The sequence below is a fragment of the Canis lupus genome (genome assembly GCF_048164855.1).
Source record: "Canis lupus baileyi chromosome 16 unlocalized genomic scaffold, mCanLup2.hap1 SUPER_16_unloc_1, whole genome shotgun sequence".
Taxonomy (NCBI): domain Eukaryota; kingdom Metazoa; phylum Chordata; class Mammalia; order Carnivora; family Canidae; genus Canis; species Canis lupus.
In genome coordinates this window covers 673,445-696,017 of record NW_027326424.1, presented here as the reverse complement: position 1 = coordinate 696,017, position 22,573 = coordinate 673,445, and the positions used below count along the sequence as shown (strand labels likewise).

At 51.6% G+C, this 22,573-nt stretch overlaps 1 long non-coding RNA gene across 4 annotated transcripts; it reads right to left on the bottom strand.

Annotated features, from left to right (window-relative positions):
• Positions 1-2,103: 2,103 nt before the first annotated feature.
• Positions 2,104-8,933, bottom strand: LOC140629511 (uncharacterized). 4 transcript variants are annotated; one of them, XR_012027354.1, is made up of 5 exons: positions 8,198-8,933; positions 7,167-7,965; positions 5,508-5,703; positions 2,969-4,901; positions 2,104-2,852 (listed from the first exon to the last, which is right to left on the bottom strand). It is a non-coding gene; the product is annotated as an uncharacterized lncRNA (long non-coding RNA). The 4 variants fall into 4 exon arrangements; XR_012027353.1 differs by having other exon boundaries at positions 7,167-8,927; XR_012027355.1 differs by having other exon boundaries at positions 7,682-8,927.
• Positions 8,934-22,573: the final 13,640 nt, after the last annotated feature.

The following is a 22,573-nucleotide window of genomic DNA, read 5'->3' as shown; positions in this document are numbered from 1 at the left end:
TGCCCCACTTAGGGGGGGCCTCCTTCACTGTTTTAAGGGGTCCTCCTTCTTCCTCCTCCCTCTTCCTCCCTCCCCCCTTATCCTCCCTCCTCTTCCTCTCCCTCCTCTCCCTCCAACTCCTCCCTCTCCCTCCTCCCCTTCCCTCCTCCCCTTCCCTTCTTCTCCCTCCCTCCTCCTCCCTCCCTCCTCCCCCTCATCCTCCCTCCTTCTTCTCCCTCCCCTTTCTTGTCCTCCCTCTCCCTCCTTCCTCCTCCTCCCCCCTGCCTCCTTGACCCTCGCATGCTGCCTCTCCTTAAAGGCACAGATGCCAGATGGTAACTGCGCACCTACTGCGTGTCGGGCTCTGCCCGTGCAGCGTCACTGCTCCTGACATCAACGTTGGGAGGGATTCCACTCTGCAGCTGGTTTTACTGATGTGGCTTGAGATGTTCAGTGTTGTCCTGCCCACCGTCACGGCTGGTGAGGGGCAGAGCGGGGATTTTAAACCAGGACTGGAAGGCCGTGTGCTTCCCTGAGGCTCCGGCCTCTGTTCAGAGCCGGCTCGGCCCCCAGCTCCCCTGAGAGCCTCTCCTGGGGACCCGTCTCCTCCAGGCCGTGGCTCGACCTTTGGATTTTTCAGCCCTGACTCCTTAGACCTTGGTTACGAGGTTTTATTCTCAGCTACCTTGAGTTGCCTTTTGAGTGCATCTACAAGGCGGCAAACTTGAAAATCCAGAGCACGTTCTCTAACAGGACTGTCGCCCGGAGCATCAGACACAGGGCCAGGCACACCGCAGAGATCTCTTTAAGTACCTGCTAACTTGGAAGGAAAAGCACTGAAGTGGCACTTGCGTGTGTATGACATGCCACCTTCTGGTGATATTACACCTGCAGGTGACTATTATTAGCCTCACTTTACAGCTGAGAAAACCCAGAAGCGCACCCAAGGTCAGACAGCTGACCTGGGAGCCTGCGGTCTGTGCAGCCCACGACCGTCAGCGGGGGACTTGGGCGCCTGGGGGGCAGGTGGTGGCTCCGAACATGAAGCTTCATTCTTTCCTATGAGCCGCCTACGTGGACACCAACCTTTAAACAAAAGAACAGCTTTATTGAGAAATAACTTAAATCCAGTAAAATTCATCCTCTGTAAAGGTCTGACTCCGTGAACTTCAGTCGATAGGTAGAGTCGTGTGACCATCACCACAGTGCAGTTTCGAGACATTTCTGTCTCCCTCCTCACACGGGCCCAGATTTCCTGCTGCCTGGCCAGCCCTGGGTCATCTGCTCTGCAAATTTGCCCTATGGGGGCATCTTGTGTCCACACAGTCATAGGACATCTGGCTTCCTTCACTCGGGGGTTCTGAGAAGTGGCCAAGGGGCCACGACTGACTTTTCGTTGAGTCGTGTGTGTGTGTGTGTGTGTGTGTGTGTGTGTGTGTCCCCAGACTTAACTGCGGGCCCCAATACGGGTTGATCAGAAGCATGCACCTGGTTGGGGGGTGTGCTGGGAGGGACGGGGGCCCCACCTGGGGGTCTGAGCCCTGTCTTCTGTGCCTCCCGCCGGGGGCTCCCAAGCTGTACACCCCACCTTGCCAGCCAGCTTTAATGGACCTGGCTTCCTCCTTCCGGGCGGTTTCGGCTTAATTAAGTCATAATGACAGACGGAGAAGCTCTGTTTCCTGGCAATTAAAGCAAGTGGAAGATTGGAACTTGTGCCAACCCTCCTCCCAGCCAGGAAGGACTTGACCCTCCCATGGCCTCGCTCCTGCTTCCCAGAGAGCATCTGGGAGGATGTTGGCAAATTCCCTCCTCTCTCCGACGCTCCCCATGGCTGCAGCTGATTTTTCTCTTCCCTGGCTGATTCTCAGGGCTGTTCTATGCAAAGGTAAAAAAATAAAAAATAAAAAATAAAAAATAAAAAATAAAAAATAAAAATAAAATAAAGAAATAATAATAAAATAAAATAAAATAATAAAATAATAAAATAAAATAAAATAAATAAAATAAAATAATAAAATAAATTTTTTTTATTTTAGATGTATTTTCTAAATTTCCCATTTAGATGTATTTTCAGGGTTTTCCCTCCCTTCCTCCCTCCCCAGCCCCAATCCAAGGAGGCAGGGAGACAGAGAGGAGCCATTTATTCATTCAGCCAGCACATTCTGGGGTGTCTGGTTCTCGGAGGCTCCCCAAGGGGCAGGGAAGGGAATATACAAGGTGGACAGCTTGAGGCTGGGTGGACGGTAGCACCCGCTCCAGATAGGGGAGCAACCGGGGTGCTGCTGCTCGGAACGGCCAGGAGGAAGTGGATGCAGAAGCCAGGGCATGGGGGTGCGGGCTGGCCGGAGGGGGAGAGGGGGCAAAGCCACAGTGTGGCCAGAGCAGGTGACCAAGCCCTTGCTCCGAGGCCGGTGGCCCACAGATGTGCCACAGGGAGGCCGCAGGGCTGTGGCTGCTGCCATCGGGGGGAGAAGGCAGGGGGGTAGATGCCTGGTGGCAACCTCGAGGTGGGTGTGGGCTGTTGGGGAAGCCCCCCACCCCCACCTCAAGCACCCCTGGCCACACAGTCCATGCTTTTCCCAGCTGCCATCCCTCGGGGGTGCTCCGGTGGGTTTCCTTCTGTTCTCCAGCACCGTTCCAAGCACTCGCTGCTCCGAACCCCCTGGCACTTGGCAGCCCTCTCTGCAGCATCCTGCCTCCTTGCCATCAGCTTGTACTTTCCGGCCCCTGTTCCAGGCCCACGTTACATCCTGGAGAGTCCTGATCTCACAGCAGGTGGTTTGATCCTCCTTCCAGCGTAGCCTCTCGTGTTCCTTTTCTCTCTCCTGTTCCGACATCTCTCGTCTTGTTCTGTTTCCTCGCCCGAATAATACCTGCAAAAAAACCCCAGGATCACGGTTTGCTGAATGGCAGTACCCAGCAGACGACCACCGGCTTTGGCTTCGTCTCATATAGACGAGGCCTGTAAACCGCCTTTTCTCCATTTTACCTTTCGGTCAGACTGGGCATTTCAGTCGTAAGATGCAAAGTGCAGGTGCATTCCTGGCCTCCGCTTTCCACTTTTTTTTTTTCTCCTCTCGAGCTGCACATCCTGGAGATACCTGGAGACTCTTCAGTTATGTTCTTGGGCCTGCCTGGCACCCAGCTGCCACCGAAGGACCGTTGGTCCCCATAAGTGGATTTCCAGGTTCAAGGTGGGGTGTGGAAATCTTCACAGTTGGAGGAGAAACTGGAGTCTCAGCCTTGCTCCGCGTCGCCGGGGGGATCCCTCTGTCCATGTTCCCATGTTGGCTGCACCCCTCTCTCCCCCTCTCCTCCTGCCTTCCCATCCTCCAAGGACCACTGGGCACGTGTGGGAGGGGATGGAAAACAGGGATTCCTTCTGGGCATCGAAGAGTCTTCCTCTGTTTGTAGCCCTGCCCTGCCCTGCAGCTCTGAGCCTTGAGCAAACAGCCCTTGAAAGGGGAGAGCTGCTGTGTGCTCCCAGCACTGATGGCCTGGCCCCAAGTGCCACCAACTGCCCTGACTTGAGAGTTGCTAAGTGGCCCTGCAGGATGCAAGTGCGTGTGCGCACGTGTGTGCATGTGCGTGTGTGTGTGTATGTGCACGTGGATACACACGAACACGTTTGTGGTAGGGGTGGCCGAGCTTCTCTTCCAGGAAAGCTCTTCCAAATCCTGTCCCGAAAGGAGGGGAGGTGATGGGAAACGTCACGGAGGTAAACGTGACAGCGAGGAGCACGGAGGCTGTTACTGTTCATTTTCACGCAAGGGACACGTTGAAACGGTGTCAGAAAATTCGAGCCCTTGGCAGTGGCCTGGGGATGAAATATGTCTGAGGTCCCCTTGCCGCGCTCGACCGGATATCCGTATCACAGCAATGTGACAGAGCCACAGTAGCGGGTCCCTTCCATTCTTCCGTCACTTTTACACGACAGGAGACGTACCCACGTCACAGTGTACCTTGTTCACGATCCTTCGTGGCACGAGGACCACTGACTCAGTGGACCATTGTTGCCTCAGCATGTCCCCAGTGCTGGGTCTTTGGGTTTCCATTTCTCACCCCAAGGCTGTCATGAACATCTTTGTACTTTTGTGCATTTTTTTTTTTTTTTTAATAACGAGCATCTGCAGTGACTTGAGTCTCCTGACTTGACAATTCGAGATCCCTTGTCCCCGTTGCTTTGAAACTGTGGTGAGTTTGGGAAGAGGAGCAGAGCTGTGGCCCCTGCTCCCTCGCCGTTGGGAGGTGGGGCGGCGGTGGGACCTGGTCAACGGGAAGCGGCCTTCGCGGTGGCCGGAGAGGCCTGGGGGGCTGTCCGTCGCGGGGCCGTGCCCTCTCCCTCTCTTCACCCTCCTTCACTTGCGGGGAAAGCTCTCGCAGTGTTCAAAGCGTGGAGCCTCGTTGCTGCCCTTGCTCCCCCAGCACTGCACACTGAGCCCCAGGAGGGCCGGGTCCTCCGCTTGCCCATCCCCTGGTCTCCCTCAGCTCCTGGGGAGGCCGTCCCCTTCCTTCGGCTCCCTCCTGCCTCCCCCTTCCTGAGTCTGCCTCTCCCAGGACCCAAGGCTGGTCCTCCCTGGCCTCATGGAGGAGGGGGAACAGGAAGCCCAGGCCCCAGCGTTTGCCAGAGGGTCAGTAAGATGGGTTGATGGCCAAGACCCTGGAGACCCTGCTTGCCATGCTGCTTCTAGAATCCTCTGATGTCAGTGCTGAATCAGCCCTGGACTCCTGGGCCCCGGAGAATGGAGCAGAGGGGAGGATCCTGCGGTGCATGTACGTGCGTCTGATTTTGTGCATGCCGCCGTCCTGGGGCTGACAGGACCTGTGTCCCTGTCCCTATGTCCCAAGCTGAGGGCTTGCCAGTGGGCTTGGACGGTGTCCGTCACGGAGGGTTTCGCTTTCCCATCTGAGTGCTCTCCTGCCTACAAAGGGGAGGGAAAAAAATAAAATAAAAGGAAGGGAACAGTAGAATGTTCCTCAGCCCTACAAAGAGTGAAGTCCTGACATGCTACAGGGTAGTTGAGTCTTGAAAACATTATGCCCGTGAAAGGAGCTGGAAACAAAAGGATCACGTATTGTATGATTCTGCGGCTATGAAGGGGACAGGAAACGGGGTAAGGATCGCCAGGGCCTGGAATAGGGTGGGGGTGAGGGCGCCACTGCTTCATGGGGGCGGGGTTTCCTTTCAGTGGGGTGAGAATGTTCTAGAACAGAGAGTGGGGAGGGCAGCACCACAGTGTGGCCAGGCTCGGTGCGCTGAATCCTAGAGAGTTTTGTTAGGTGAATATTATCATAAGAAAGACGGAAAGGAGGGTACGCCTGGGGCTTGGCCATAGGATTTGTTTCAGGGAAAGGCTCAGAGTTTCATCTACCCGGCTTTCTGCACCTGGCCGGCCCTCTGTGCCCTCTGTGCCTCGTAGGAAAGAGTTTGGGACCCAGAATTGGAGGAGGAGGCCCTTTGCAAAGTTCCCCCAATTTTTCAAGAGTCTCTTGGCAAAGGGAAACTACGTGAGCTATGTAGAACCCACGTCCTGGGGTGGTGGGTGCAGAAGCTCGACCCTCAGGGCGGAGAAGGGGCTCCCACGGAGAGGGGGGCTTCCTGGGGCCCACTTGCAGGGGTGCCTAAGGGATCCTGCTTGGGGACACAGGTCCCTTCCTCCGGGGCTGCTCCCGGCCTCATGCAGACTGTCCGAGGTGCTTTGGCCTTCATGGGCCTCTTCCTTCCTAAAAAAAACAAAACAAAGCAAGCAAGCAAGCAAACAAACAAACAAACAAAAAACTGTATAACAGAACCAAAAGCTGTGTTGGTTTCCATACAACCACATTGACATTATATAGTAAGACATTTCCTTCAGCCTAGAAATTCGTGTTCTTTTTTATCTCTTCTGATTTTAAAATAAATTAAAACATTTTCATGGCCCTTAAAAATACCATGGGGCCTGCCTCTGTGCCCCCGGCCTCAGTTACCATGACCAGGCCTCTTGCCCCGAGATGAAGGTCCCCCAAGGAGTGGTTACAGCTCCCCCCGGGGGCTCAGCCACGGAGCCTGCCCCCCCTCCAGTTCTCGTCCTCGGGGAGGGACAACCGAGGGGGGAAAACCGAGGGTGGTGGCTGGGAAGGGATGCTCATACGGCTCCACGCACGAGCCCTGCTGAGCCATGGCTCACTCACTGGGTGGATGTTCTCCTGGGGCAGAGAATATAGTTATGTACGCAAAGCAAAGCTTATTTCCAGATCCCTTTCTCCCAGCATTTGGATTCACACACCACGGGGGACACAGGGAGAGGCAGGGCTGCCGCCTTGCAGGGACGATGGTGTGTCCTCGCCGACGGAGCTGGAATCTGAAGGCAGCGTGCGCTGCGGGCCGCCCGTGTGGACCAGGCAGGAATTCACAGACACCCGGGGCTGGAACGGAGGCAGCTTTCGTGATGAAGGGGGGACGTATCCTTGGGGTCGTACATAGGTTTCAACAGACTCCCCCTTCTTGTGGATGTAGGAAAGGCTCACATTGTCATTGTCTGCCCAGAAACCCTGTTGGGGATTGCTTTTGACATAAAATATTTATTAGGACAGGACAGAAAGGGGGTAAGTACAGAGAAAAATTGGGGCTGGTGTATTTAGCCCATGTTTTTGATCCTGATGCGAAGTGGCTGTGCAAGTTGGCGGCTGTTCCTTGTTGGGCCATTTGTGTGAGGGCAGTTCTGGCCTGGAGGGACCGCTGTCAGGGGTGCCGGGGGTGTCGGGCTGGGTGGCAGGGAGGCCACGCTCTACCGTTGGCCTTGGGGCAGGAACACCACCCGGAGGGGTCGCTTGTCCTCTGGGCGGGGAGGCCTCTGGGGATTTGGGGCAGGTGCCTTGTCTCTTTCTTGTATTTTCCAAACTCCTCCGGGGCAGGACCCTGCTGGGTGATGCCGGGATGGGAGGGGGGTGCAGGCAGGTCCCTCGGGGCCCACCGGCAACATGCTCTGAGGCCCACACCCATTCCTACCTCACTTGGTAATAGGGTGAGATACAGCAGCAGTTGTAACATAATGTGGAGCATAACCTGATGAGGTTCTTAACAGCGGAGGGAAGTCTCAAGGCAGAGAAAGGGGCTGCAGACCTCCCAGCCGTGACTCCCCCCACCGCTGTGTGCAATGGGCCAGGGCTCCTGGGGACGCGCCCTGGGCTCCGTCAGCCACACTCACCCCAGGTTTATCCCAGCTCCGGGTCACTGAGGCCGGCGCTCCTGAGAACAGGCTCATGTTTGCCTTTGGGGAGGTGCTGTGCTAACATGAAAACCACCCTGGCCGGGTGACACCTCCCCAGGCTCTGCCAGCAATGGGCCCAGACATCAGGTCGTGCAAGTCACTTTGCACTTTGGGGATTTACACTCCTCATCTGCAAGTGGGGTGATGGAACTAGCCATCCAGGGGGCTGGGGCTGCTGTCACGAGGTGGTGAGCACCTGTGCATGTCTGCGTGTGGGGGGAGAATGTTCTGTAAAGTGATGTGATCTCAGATGTTCAGCGGTACCGTCTTTTTTTATCCTCATAGCACTCGGCAAGCGTGGGCATCTCTACAAATGCAGAGCGAGTGGCCCGGGTTTGCAGCTCCTGGTGTCCCCAGGTCCCTGCTTACTGAGCCAGGCTGAGAGGGGCCTGCATCTCGCAGCATCTTGCAGCTCAGATGGTTCTGGGGTCTGGAGTGGGTCTTTTTCTTACCGCTTTTTCGGCCCCTGGAGCCTGCCCAGGGCCTGGTGACGGCCAGCCCGACTCTAGGGCAAGGGTGCCCTCTAGTGCGTAGACGAGGGTATCGAGAGTATCGCAGGCGCTTCTCCACATTGTACCAACTGGAGGCTGGGGCTGAAGACCTGAAAATCCAAACTGCGTTTTCTCCCCCGGCTTGGACGGTGCTTTAAAGACGTTGTGGGTCTTTGCAGAATGTTCAACAGGCTTAGTACGCTTGGCCTTGTCGCCAAATGAACGTAAGGCAGTTTGCTTGCAACCTTATTTTTATAAGTAAGGCAAATAAAGGTAGAAAAAAATAAGATGAAACCACGAACAAAGCTAGGATAAAACGGTCTGCTATAATCCTTAAATGTGGCATGGATATGGTCTAGGGTGGTCTAGAGCTTTCTAGATCAGTCAATTCTCGGTAGATGACATTGTCTACGTGCTTTGGTAGAGATGCCCCAGCCCTCTGGGCTCCCCCCACCCCCCAAAACACCATATTCTTACAGAGACTTTGGAACTTCAAGGTACGTCTGGGTTCATCTCCTGTCACATCTCTCCACGGAGGTGTAAGCATCAGAGAGCAGGTCTGTGACTCGGAGGAAGGCGGGACGGTGCAGGGCCAACCCGGTGTAACCAAGGATGCTCTTGAATATCCAGAGTGGTGGTTCTCCAGCCTAAGTGCATCTGGGCCATGTGAGCGCTGTTAGAACACAGATCCCTCTTCTGCCCCCAGAGTTTCCTTTTTTTTTTTTTTTTTTTTTTATGCCCCCAGAGTTTCTGATGCGGTAGTTCTTGGGTGGGGCCCGGGGATCTGCATTTCTAATAAGCTCCTGCGATGCTCATGCTGCCCGTCTAGGGATCCCACTGGGAACAGGTCAATCCACATCTTTCCATGAATGCTTGCAGGCAGCAGAGCTTTTTGGTGACTACTCGCTGGCACAAGCTTTTAAAGCTCTGCGCTGTCAGGCCCAGGAGGGTGGCTCTTCCATGCGGGTGTTAAAGCGGAGGGCCCTGCTGAGATGGGGCTGCCACCTTCATGTGAAGATGGAGGGACTCACGAGAATGGGAGGCCTTGTCTCTGCTGTGCTGCAGCTTGACGGTCACCAGAAAGCTGTTGCACACGCGAGTAACAGGAGTTACAAGCTCGAGGGCCAAGGTTTGGCTACAGGCTGTCGTATTTTAGCCTAGAAAAAAAAATTTTATTTCATTTAATTAATTTATTTTTTAAAAAGCCTTATTTATTTGAGAAAGAGCAAGGGGAGGGGGAGAGGGAGAGGGAGAAGCAGACTCCCCACTGAGCAGGGAGCCCGATGCAGGGCTCGATCCCAGGCCCTGGGATCGTGACCCGAGCTGAAGGCGGATGCCCAACCTACTGAGCCACCCCAGTGCCCCCAGAGCCTAGAAAAAGCTTTAAAGCTGTTGTTCCTAAACATTCACCTTGACCTTTTCAGAAACGGAAATGAAACCCCACATCTCAGTAAAGCAAGTTTGCCATGCAGACTCCTGGTGTCTTCCTCACGATGCAGACTGCCCAATGACCTCCCTGCATAAGGGGATGGTCCGCCATGTGGGTTCTTTGAAACTGGTTAGAGGTCAAGATAATCTCCCACAAACAGAGTCCTCAGTTCTTGGAACTGGATACACACCAGGGCAGGTGTCCATTAGGGCTCCTTCCATGGTTACCACAGTAAGATCATATCCTCTCCATATAACGGAATAGGGGTTGGGGGTTCAGGGGGGTGGGTAGGCATACCCCGTCGAGAGGGAGAAACCACCACCAAAAATTGGCAGACCATTTCTGAAGCACTGGTTTAAATGACTTTCACCTGTTAACTTATTTTTTTTTAAAGATTTATTTATCTGGGAGAGAGAGACAGCACACAAGCAGGAGGGGCAGAGTGAGAGGGAGAGAAATTCCAAACAGACTCTCCACTGAGCACAGAACCCAACATGGGGCTCGATCTCACGACCCTGAGGTCATGACCTGAGCCGAAGCCAAGAGTCAGATGCTTCCCCGACTGCACCACCCAGGCTCCCCACACCTGTTAACTTACTTAATAGTTGCTGTGCATCACTAGATCCAGGAGCTGGATGAGGAAGGCCAGGCCCTCTGCTAAGCCAGGGACCCCGGGGTCATGCATATAGGGAGTGGCCGAGCTGAGGTTCAAGCCCAGGCTGTCGGGTTGTCTGTCTGGAGCTCTGAGGTTTTTTTGTTTGGTTGTTTTTTGTTTTTTGTTTGTTTGTTTGTTTGCTTTTGGAGCTCTGAGGTTTAAAAGATGGGGGCCAGGAGCTCTGCTCCCCACAGTGGGGATGGTTAGCACGCTTGTCGAGATGAGCTCTGCTAGCCCTGGCTCTGAAGGGTGAGCCTACAGGTCATCTCAGGGGTGAGGGGGGTGCACTGAGTGGCCTATAAGAAGCTTGGCTCTTGGGAAGTCTCAGGCAAAGAAGAGAGTCCGAGCTAGGGGTGGCCTCTGTCCTCACCTGTGCACCTCTCCTTGACATGGGTGGGGTCTGTCGCCACCTAGTGGTCCTGTGCTGTATCGGCTCTTGAAATAACCGGGATGTTTGGGACAGGGAGGAACTTGTCTGACTGGGACCCCTTCCAGGGGGGGGCTCATCTCTTACAAGAGGACCCCAAGGGCTCTGATAGGGCGAGGGGGCGGTCTTCTATGGTTCCGGTCTTGAAAGGGGCCAGGAGGCTCACGGAAGACAGCCGGTGCTTCAGGGCCAGCCCTGGATCCGAGGCACCCCTGAGCGCCCTGTGACCTGGAGGTCAGGTTCCTTAACTTTCCCCCACCGCCCGGTTCCCATTTATAGGCAAACTGGTGCTCGACGTGGTTTGGGAATTAGAGGAAATAAACTGCCTGGCACACAGTAGCTGTTCAACTGCCTTTCGTGATGGCCCGTGGACCTGGGGCCAGTGAAGCTGTGCGTATACAGCTTGCTGACCCCATCCTACTGTATCATTCCTGGGGTGGGGAGTAGGGTGGATAATGGTTTGGGCCAGTTATCCACCTGTCGGATCAAGTAGAGTGTTTAAAATAAACTTTTTAATCGTCCTGTAATGATTCTGGGTTTCCCGGGGAATTTGAAAAGTTAGTACAGAGAGTTCTCGTAACATCTTCCGTAACCCTGGGGTAGTCCTCAAACTAAGAGACTAACATCCGTGCAGTGCCAGCACCTGAACTACAGACTTGATCTGCATTTCCTTCGTTTCTTCACCGATAATCCTTTTCTTTTCTTTCTTTCTTTTTTTTTTTTTTAAAGATTTTATTTATTTATTCATGAGAGACACAGACAGAGGGAGAAGCAGGCTCCATGCAGGGAGCCCGACGTGGGACTCGATCCCGGGTCTCCAGGATCAGGCCCTGGGCTACAGGCAACACCAAACCGCTGAGCCACCCAGGCTGCCCCAATAACCCTTTTCTGGGGGAGGATCCAGTCTGGAATCCCACACTGCATTTAGCCTTCTCCGGTCTGGGCAGTTTCGAATGACCTTGACGATTCTGGACAGTGCCGGTCATGCGTTTTGAAGAATGTCCTTCAATTTTGGCTCAACCGTTTTTTTTTTCTTTTTTTTTTTTTTTTTTTTTAACAATAGACTGGTCTGGGGCAGAGTAGCACAGAGGTGCAGTGTTCTCCTTGCCTCCCATCAGGGGTACGTGATATCAGTGTGATTTCTCCCTGGAGACACTGACGTTCATCACTCGATAAGGCGGCTCGGCCAGGTGCCTCCACTGCACTTTTGCTCTTTTTCCCTCCCACACTCTGTCCATGAGAGGAGAGTCCCCACGTTCAGCCCACGCTCCGCAGGAGGGGAAGCCAGCTCGTTTCCTGGAGGGGGAAGTACCTGCATATATTGTTTGGAAATCTTCTCTAAGAGAATTTTGTCCTCCCCCTCCCATTATTATATCTGTTGGGTTGTTTATTTTTAGACCAGTATGGGCTCATGAATGCCTCTTGAAACGCATTTTTCCTTGTCTTGATCATGGATTAACTCTTTCCAAGCTTAGAGAGTAACCCCAGCTCTGGTTTTAGGATTTTGGGTGAATACGCTTTAGCATTTCTTTTAGTGCCGTATTTTTAAAAAACTCACGATAATGTATATGGATAATTACCACCTGGATTTGGACTTGTGGGGTTGTTTGGTAAAATGAGAAATAGGTTTTGTATGGGGGTCTGTTGGTGGCAGGCGACGCGGGGCCCCTGCAGTGGTTGAGGGCTTTGGCCATGTCATTTGGGGGAGGCTGCAGGGCATGGGCCCTGCTCCTGCACAGAAATCCTGGTGCTGCTCCGACCGAGTGTACCTCTAGGTGGGTGACCGCCCTGCTGCAGCTCTGTCACCCGCAAAGGCAGAGGGCCAATAGGTCAGACTGCTCGGGGGCCCCTGCACCGTCACAGTCGAACCGCGGTAGGACTGGATCTGGACCGTCACTCATTTATCACATTTCAGCCTGAACAGTTTCCATGGTACCCACAGTGGCAACTTGCGGGGGCTGCTGACCTCGGATAAGTGTGGGCCACCTCTCCCCCTTCCCCTTGTCCTTCTCCCTGACCCTCTGTCCAGGAGTCCGCCTCATTGTTATTGGGTGGAGCTGGCCAGGCACTGCCTCAGTCAACTCTTTGAACCAGGGGTGAGTGTGTGTAAGGGTGGGGATGTGTGCAGAGAGCAGCTGTGTGTGTGTGTGTGTGTGTGTATGTAGAGCACGAGTACACGTGTGCACAGGTGTGTTTTTGTGATTGCATGTGTGCAGGGGATGTACAGGCATACGCATTGAAGTGTGTACATGGGTGTGTCCCTGTATATGTGGCATGAGTATATGTGCATGAGTGCAGGTATATGAGTGTGTGCGTGCACATGTGCGAATGTGTAGGCATGTGCTTTGAGTATGAGTGCTTGAGCATGCAGGTGTGCACACGTGCGCCAGCCTGCATGCATGTGGGGCGTGTTCACAAGTATGGGGACGGGTGCATGCATGTGTGAGTTTGTATGGGTGCAGGTATATGTGTGTGCATACTTGCGGCTGTGTAGACGTGTGCATGTGTGGGCTGTGTGCATATATGTGTGATTGCGTGTGTCTGATTTGTGGTCTGAAGGCCACCGCTTCCACGTGGTGCCTTCTTTAGATGCATCCGTGTGACCCCCCAGGTGTCGTAATCCCACTCATCGAGAGGACTGTCTTTTCTCTTCATCTGCTGATTTAATGAGTTTGACTTCACCAGAAACATTTCTTCTTGATTGTTTTCAAGGTTCTTGGGAGGTACCTCCTGTGACCATCTCTTGGGTCACTTACACAGAGGTGTTTCCCCCCACCCCGAGCCCTGTTATTTTCCTGTAGCTAAAATCTCCCTTCTACTAAACACACATGGGCATATGCTAATGTCCTTCTTGATTGGCTCATAAGTTGTGGGAAAGAGACAGCGTGGGGCCTGTGTGCATAGGTGTGCATGTGTGTGCATGTGCACCCCCACACGTGCAGGTGAGTGTGAAAGGAGGAAATGCTGTTAGGTGGATCTGAGGGGGTGAGGGAAGAACTGGATGAGGCAGGGGCTTTAGGAGTTGGAAAGGGATTCCAAGCTCCCCAGGAGCTTATGGGATGGTTGGTCTAAAGCCGACATAGTCACAGACATGTCATGTAAAACGCACTAGGAATTTGCTGGAGAGAAGGGGCTGACCTCTCTCAGTGGGGAGATGAAGGAGGAGCCAATAGGTATGGAGCTTCTATGGGGTTGATGGGAGGGGAAATCAAGTCACAGCCTGCTGGTGTATTTCAACGGGGACCTTTGCGTGTGCAGTGGGGTTAGGGACATGGATGTTAGGGATGGTCCTCTAGGCATCCCCCAAGACTACTTATCTAGGGGCGACACTGGAGGCCTAGGGTTGAGGTGATCGGGAAGGTGTTTAGGGCAAGCAGTGTAAGGGAAGGTCCTGCTAGGGTTTGGCTAACAGTGGAAGGGCCAGTACTGACCAAGGTGATGTGGTGTCGCCTCTCAGGCCTCACCAAGGAATTTGTTCTTCCAGCAGGAAAGACTTAAATGAGGAGGTGGAGAGCAGTTTAGAGGGTGTCCTGGGCTAGGGGCCCATAAAAATATGTTCATTTAGGCCATTCTGAGCAAGGGAGCCAGATTGCAAAGAGCAGAGGGACGATCACTAGCTGGGAGGAGTGTCAGGCGCAGCTGCCCTGCTTAACTTTATGGACCGAAGGGTGAGGGTCAGTGTGGGAGTGGGAGTGGGAGTGAGCTTGCCAGCCCAAGGAAAAGAGTCAGATTTCCATGGTTAAGTGGGCTCCGTGAGTATATAGTAGACTTATAACTTATTCAATTGTATACAGTAGGTTGTGGCAGAAGAATTGGTGCACAATGTAGAATTTTACGCTTTAGACACTGCTGGGCAGTGCGGGGAGGAGGGCGGTGAGGGCAGCATTGGGAGGGGCTTCCTTGCTGAGTGACAGTTTTGCCTTGATGATGCTGGTATTGGGAGGCACCGGGAAGGCTTTGGACAAGGGGTTTTGGGGAAGATAAACCAGCACCCGGTCTGTGAGGGTGGGTTGGGGATGAGGAGAGGTGAGGGAATTGGGCAGATGCTGCTGTCGCCACGCAGCAGTGTGAAACCGTAACCAGGACAGTAGCAACCGGGCAGGCTGGCCGTCATGTTGGGGGTTGTCCAGATCTGGTGCAGAGTTCCGTATTTCTACAATTGTTAACCACCTTCCTCTAAAAGAGAGTCGAGGTCATAAGTCATCACCTTCGCATCTAATTTTCTTTCTCTTTACTCACTCAGCAAATATCCAAGTGGCTCATATGTGCCAGGCACTGTTCACAGTACTTACTTATATTCGTAACCTCACGGCTGAGTAACAAGTCACCCCAGACTTTGCAGCTCGAAACAACATGTGTCCTCTCAGGTGTCTATGGGGCAGGAATCTGGGTGTGGTGCAGCTGTGTCCTCTGACCCAGGGTGACTCCGGAGGTTGCAGTCAGGGTAGTGACCGGGGCTGCAGCCATCCGAAGGCTCAAGTGGGGCGGGATCTACTCCCCAGCTCACTCGAAGGTTGTCGGCCAGATTTGGTTCGTTATGAGCTGTTAGAGGGAGGGCCCTGGGTCCTTGTCACACGGGCCTCTGAATAGGTCTGGTCACACTGTGGCAGCTGGCTAAGGGAGCAGGAGAGAGCGTGAGAGAAGGAGCAGCACCATGGAAGCCACAGCCTCGGGGCTGCGTTCTTGGCACCTGCGTTCACGGAATCCCGCACAGCTAGTAGACAGTAAATGCTCTCCTTTTGCATGCTTTAAAATAAGAGTAATTAGCATTTGCCACGTAATAAACGTATTTTGGACAGGATGTACTGAGAGACCTCGGGTGTAAAATAGACTGCCGTGTGTGTCTTGGAGAGAAATGATAGGCATTTTGGCTGATGGCACCGTAATGCTAAAAACTTTTCTGTTCACTTATCACATCTTCACATAGAAAGGTAATTAGAGAGCATTTATAATCAATACGTAGTAAATATTTCATTTCCTTCCTGAATGGTGGGCTGGGCCTTGGGAAGCAGAGATGAATAAAAGTGAAATCGTGTCTCATGCTCAGCTCGTGCTGGTGGGGGAGGCAGATATTTAATTGGATTATTGCACCCGATGGTGTGCGTTGCGGTTCCGCTCTGCATCAGCCCTGGGGAGCGCACAGAGGCAGGAGGGACCGACTGGTTTTGCAGACCGGCACGGAAACGCCATCCTCGTGAAAAACCCAAATGTGAGGAGTCCACCTGCAGGCTTCAGGGATGGGGGGATGTGACCCCCCGCTGCCTCACCTGAGTGTATTGGCATGAAGGACTGGGTCGTGGCCTCACGGGGCTCCTGTATGACTCACAGGACGTCGGTAGGATTGTGGCTTCCCGTGTGGTGGGAAAGCAAGAGGACGCAGGTTGAAATACGTACATTTTTCCATCTGTAAAAACCTGACTCACAGATGACAACCTGAGGGTCCCCCACCCGGGAAGGGCCTTACCTGGGCAGGCCAGTGCATCCCGTAGGTGCAGGAGGCCTGGTGCTCAGGGCTCATGATACTTTACAAGGGCCACAAAAATATTTCAGTTTCTTTCAAAATCAGAGGAAAAGTGAATATAGCACATTATATGTAGTAATGCAGCCAACCTGGATTACCTTTATGTAACCAACACAGTGATAAGATACAATTAAAATGTTTTTTTAAAATAATTTTTTTAAATGACAGAGATGGCCCTGAGAGCCAGAAGTGTGTGTACCAGCGTCAGAATGCAGCCCCGTAAGTGCATGCTAGCCTTTGAGGTGGCCCCGGCCCTGAAAGTCTAGAACTGTCAAATTCGAGAATACCCAGAGAAGGTACACATGGCCTTAGGGTTGGTCCTCGCGGAGGAACTCGTGGAAGGTCCCTATGACGCAGCAACTCTATTACTACATCGTAGAAGATAAGGCAATTTTAAGAGCTGAACACCGTATCAGCCAGTTGTCTGTTTTTTGATGAAGGAAGGGACTCGTGTGCTTGGCGTTTAGGAGGTACTGAGTGAGTGAGTGTTGCAAGTGACTTTGCCACGACCGTTGAATTATGCTCTGTGTTTCACGTTGCACACACTTGTAGGCTGCTTGGACTCTGGACACGCAAGGAAAACTATCTAAATCTGCAGTGACCAAGGAAGAGAGAAGGATTCTTGCCTATTCACTTAAAAGGGGGAGACTCCCTTGTACAGATTCTCCCCCAAAGTCAGGGTCCCTGGGACGCTGCACTGGGGGTTGGATGGTTGCCTGGTGAACATGGTACCCGGACATTGGCAGGGGAGCTGAGTCCAGGACCCCTAGACCACCTCTGGTTTCCCCTTCCCTTCCCCCTTCCCTTCCCCCTTCCCTTCCCTTCCCCCTTCCCTTCCCCCTTCCCTTCCCCTTCCCTTCTCCCTTCCCTTCTCCCTTCCCTTCCCTTCCTTTCTCCCTTCCCTTCCCCTTCCCTTCTCCCTTCCCTTCTCCCTTCCCTTCTCCCTTCCCTTCCCTTCTCCCTTCCCTTCCCTCTTCCCTTCCCCCTTCCCTTCCTTTCCCCCTTCCCTTCCCTTCTCCCTTCCCTTCTCCCTTCCCTTCCCTTCCCTCTCCCTCTCCCTCTCCCTCTCCCTCTCCCTCTCCCTCTCCCTCTCCCTTTCCCTTTCCCTTTCCCTTGTCTGTCTTTCTTTCTTTCTTTCTTTCTTTCTTTCTTTCTTTCTTTCTTTCTTCTTTCTTTCTTTCTTTCCTTCCTTCCTTCCTTCCTTCCTTCCTTCCTTCCTTCCTTCCTTCCTTCTTTTTTTTTTTAAGATTTTATTTGAGAGACAGAGACAGAGCAAGCAGGAACATGAGTTGAGGGAGAGGGAGAAGCAGGCTCCCCACTGAGCAGGAAGCCCAATGCAGGGCTCGATTCCAGGACCCTGGGATCATGCCCTGAGCTGCAGGCAGCCGCTTAACCGACTGAGCCACCCGGGCACCCCTCACCCCCTTCCCAGTGGTTCACTGGAACTCGCAGGACTCACCATAGAGCTGCACTCACAGCTACGCATGATTTCAGTGAAAGGAGAAAAAGCAAAACCAGCCAAGGGAAACGGGTGTGTGTGCAGTCTGGGGGAGACCAGGCACAGGCTACCAGCATCCTTTCCCAGGGTAGCCACCCGGAGCACGCAGCCCAGGGCAGCAGGCAGGAGCTGCACATGCAAATCGAGAGGTGGTCTCAGTGCAAAAATGCACGCTGGATTTCAGAGTCACATGAAAAAAAGAGCATCGTAGCCCATGAATATTTTTTAAAATAGATTTCATATTGAGGTGATAAGATGTGAGATACCATTATATCTGGGTTAAATGAACATTATTAAAATTAACCTTGGCTGCTGCTTTTGAGCTTTTTCTTTTTTATTTTGAGGCTTTATTTATTTATTTGAGAGAGAGGGAGTGGGCGAGAGAGAGTGAGTGAGCACGAATTGGGGGGAAAGGAGCAGAGAGAGATGGAGAAGCAGGCTCCCCGCCGAGCAGGGAGCCCTACACCAGGTCCATCCCAGGACATGGTCATGACCTGAGCCAAAGGCAGACACTCAACTGACTGAGCCACCCAGGCCGTCCCTCTTTTGAGCCCTTTAAAGTGGCTGCTAGAACATTTTAAATGACGTGTGGGGCTCATGGTCTGCTGTTCCTGTTCACTGCTGGCCTATGTGAGGTCTTCCTACGCCAGTTTATCCCCCACCCCTACTCTGAGGGGGACCCACCCTTATCCCATGATACAGATGACAGAGCAGAGGCACTGAGAGGTGCTGTAATTTGTCCCCAGGGTGTCTGGTTCCAGAACTCACCCTTCTGACCACTGCATTCTCTTGCCTTTCAAGATCTCACTGCTCTCAGAAAGCTCACCGTGTAGCCCGGGAAGCAGGAAATAAATACTAATGTTGTAGGTTTCGAATAGTGCTGTGATTGGGGCATGCGCAGGATACAGAGGGAGTTGGTCTAGTTTTTTGAGGAGGCATCCTGGAGGGCTTCCAGGAGGCAGTGACATTTGCACCGGGCTCCGACGGTAGTTGGCAGAGAAAAGGGGTGAGCCTTCCAGGCGGTGGAATCGAGTGTGCACAGGCACAGAGCGGAGAGGCACATGGTGCCATGTTTGGGAAATGCAGACAGTTTGGGATGTCTGAGGGAATCGTCGCCGTGCAGGGGACCTTGGGGGGCAATGAGGCAGGCACAGGGACGACAGGAGTCCGATAATCCTGGGCTTTGTGGCTGGGTTGGCCCTTACCCTGGTGGAGGAGGGAAGACAGTGCATCTCACTCAAGTAGAGAAACAGCATGATCTGAAATGTGTTTGAGGAAGCTCGCCCTCCTGGGGAGGCAGGTGGGTTGGGGGCGGTGCAGAGCGGGGGCCGTGGGAATGCGGATCACGTAGGAGGCTGTGCAGAGGTCTGGGCAAGACCAGGAGGACCTGGGCACCCACCAGAGAGGAGGGCGCGGCTGATGGGGGACATCTTCGGACGGTTGATGAATGCCAGGGACATTGTGGGTGCAGTGGAAGGTGGGTCCAGGATGGAGCCTAGACTTCTTGTCTCCACGCAGTGACACCTGTGCCATTCAAAAATCTGTAGGAGGAGGCCACAGGCTTGAGGGCGGTGGCGCGAGCACTCCCAGCAAGACGAGGTCCTCAGGGGGATCATGGATGAGGCGACTCTGCAGGCCCTGGAACTGGTCATCTAGCTCCTTGGACAGAGAGAGGGACTGGCCCTCGGGGTGACACTGGCTCTCAGTGACCATGGAGCCCGGCCATCCTACTAAGCACTCTGCATATATGATGTCATCTGATCTTTTAAATAACTTACGGCGTTTCATCCCAATTATACAGAGCAGAAAATGGGCTCAGAGAGGGTGACCGACTTGCTGATGGCCACACAGCTCCTACGTGGGGACGAGGGGGTCAAAGCCTCCTGGGTCTGGCTCTCTCAGAGCTTGTGCTCTTTCCTCTGTCAGGCTCACCTGGTGTGGAAGGAGCAGGTGACAGGAGCTCCACCAGGGAGGAACGTAGAGAAACAGTGGGCGACGTTGAGAGGGAAACCAGAATGTAGTGTCCAGGATGCTGGAGGAGAAGGGGGTGTGTAGGAGGGGAAAGGCCAGGGGTACAGTTCTTCCAGGGGGAGGGGCGGCAGAGCACTCCTCGACTTGGCAGTTGGGGTGTCATTGGCCACCTCCAGTCAAAGCGCTTTGAGGGACAGGTGGGGCGTGGCGGTGGATCGCAGAAGCCAGAGCAGTGGCTGGGAGGCGGGGATGCAGAGTTGCAGGGGAGGTGGGGGGAGCAGAGGGGGACCTACCCTGGAGGTGGTGAAGCAGCAGCCCCTCACCTGCTTGGGCCCTCTACGCCCTGCACCGAACTATGTGTCTCTCGTCTCATGTGTATTTTAAACCTCATTATTTCTCTTAAAGGCACTGCCCCGCCCTCCAGAACACGGTACAAGCTTCAGGTCCCACAAAACCTGAATCCACCCCTGGGAGACGGGGGCTGGGTGGAAAGAGGGGGTTCAGGAGGCAATAAGCAAGGGAGTGGGGGGCTCTGGCCTCTGAGATCCAGGCGAGCGAGGCTTTGCCACTCACCCGCCGCAGACCTTGGGCAAGTCATTGAACCTCTGCGTGCTTCCTTTTCTGTAAAACAAAAATCACGAACGTGCTCATCCCCTCGGGCGGTTTGCAAGGTTTAATAAGATAATGTGTATAACGGAATTAGCGCCATCATTCGCACATAGCAAACGATCCGTGCCTTTGCTCTGATTTCCTGTTATATAAATGCTAAAGATCACTATTGTACATAATGTAACTTGCTTACTAAAGACCCTGTGCCGGAAAAAAATGTGATGCGGTTCAGAAGGTGAAGAACTAAGTAAATGTATATGAGAGGAAAGCAATTTATAGGTCTATAGGTAATTTTCAAGCAATTAGATACCTTTTCTGTTCTGATTCTGAAATATCTTTGTCAAAATATTTATTTTTCACTATGTAATGGATTTTGAATTAAGTTGGTAGTACATAGTTTTCTTAGCTATCTTTGATATGAGAAGCAAAATGATTCAGCCAAGTGGAAGCAGTAATCACAAAAAAACAAAGTTGGAGATCAAAAAGCAGTTACAGAGTTTGTTACTGATTAATACCTTACAGCTAAAAACATAAAATATTTGCCCTTGGTTGGGCCTGAATCGTTGGTTTCTATTGCATTTCTACTCTGTATAAGGCAAATCAAATGAAGTATTCTTGACATACATTTATTTGTAAATTAGAAATTTATTTAATTGGGGGTCATAGTAAATGTAGAAAGCACCATTCCTTTCAATTCATATATTAGACATAAGGAATTGGGTTTGGTTTGTTTGTGAGTTTGGGCTAGGCAGGAGGGGTCCCAAGGTACATGGATTGGTTTGCACTCTTCTTAAGCAGCCCTAACAGTATGTCTGTCCCTGGACCTCTCAGCCTGAGGACGGTAGAGAACAACTACCCAGGCCAACTCTGGGATGTCTGGATAGTCAATAGATGCCACAAATGCCAACAGATGCTTGCAGTGGCTCTGTAAGCCTGGCTGGACTTCTCTGTCCCTTATGGGAGATGAGACATATGTAAATTAGGCGGCTCTTTGCCCAGTGTTCAAAGATGGAGAAAACAGCCCCAAACCAGAAATTGGTCCTTCATCCTTTATTAGAATATCCAATAGAAACTTTAGGGTTCACATTGCCTCCTTCCCATACATATTCACTCAGATCTTCATCTTTTGAACTTTGTCACGTTTTTTTCTAGCATAGGGTCTTTATCCTGCCTTTTTTCTTCCCATACATGTTTACCAGATGTAAGACACTTTAAACAATATTGAGAAAATTCTTGCTTAAATTTTAGTTACCGCCCTGTATCAACTAAGAGCCTATAATACTAATTAACATCAGACGTCAATTCAGAGCATAAATAGTATAATCGATGAGGTGCATTTAGAAAGTGAGAAAAGCTTACTGAGGTACTTTTATTCCATTACATAAAAATGCTGATAATACCGATAATAAATAATGTAAAAATTAACCTCTTGTGGATGCTAACCATGTTCTAGAAACTCTTTAACTTCATTATGTGTACTAGTTCAGTTATTTCTCCTAACAGATTTTACGGGTTAGGTACTATTTCATAGAATAGGACACTGAGGCACACTACTGTTAAGTAATTTGCCCAGAAACTGGGATTTATTTATAGGAAATATCGATCCAGAAGCATGTTCTTAGCTGCTATGCTATCTGAGTGTAATAGCACCAATAGAAGCATAAATACATTTCTCAGCAACATGTACGTACATGATCATTATTTTACTTGTACCTCTTTAAAAGTGGCATTATTAGTTTCTACCTACTACAAGTTTCTTATTTCTTTCATTTCTGGAAATCATGTACAACTCCACTTATGTGGCTCTGTGGTTATTAAAAAAATCGTATTTTTAAAAAATATTCTGCATGCATTTAAGCATCAAGCCTACCAATCTTGGGCAGCCCTGGTGGCATAGAGGTTTAATGAAGCCCGGGGTGTGATCTTGGAGATCCAGGATTGAGTCCCATGTCAGGCTTCCTGTATGGAGTCTGCTTCTTCCTCTGCCTGTGTCTCTGTCTCTATGAATAAATAAAATCTTAAAAAAAAAAAAAAGCCTACCAATCTTTAACTCCTTATGTTTTACTGAAATGAATTATTCTCGCTAGGTAAATAAAGGTTTTAGAAGAGTCCTCAATTTACTTCTACTACTCGTTTTCTTCATCGCTTCTCCTTTAGACTTAAACTTAGAACTATACATTCCTTTTAGTTTCAGGCCATATTTATGTAAAGTTTGTGTACATGAAGCTCTACTGACCTGTAACATTGTCCACGAATAGTCAAGTATTTTAAGTGAATAATTAATGTTAGGCTCCCTTTTTTGGTTGGAATTACATCAAACAGATGGAGTTAGCCCATATCACCTAGAAAAGCCATGGGATGATCTTTCAGTGTCTCAGATCAGAAATGTTTCTCTCTCTGACATATGTCACTTTGATGATAGAAATCAGTATTGTTCTATCCGTAGAAATGTAGCTTTAACCTGGTTAATACTGACAGTCACAAAAATAACAATGAAAATAAATAATGGCAACTCTCCTTTAATGAATGCATAAGATGTGCTAGACGTTATTAGCCCATACGTTATTTCTTGTCCCATAACCATGGTATGCTTACTTATCAAAGAATATGCTGAAACTTAGCTTAAGGTACTTAACTAAGGTAATAATTATTTAGTAACAGTGTTAAGATCTGGACCCAGGAACACCCGAACTCATCCTGTCCCCATCACCTTTGCTGGGCTGTTAACCATGTTGAGGACAGC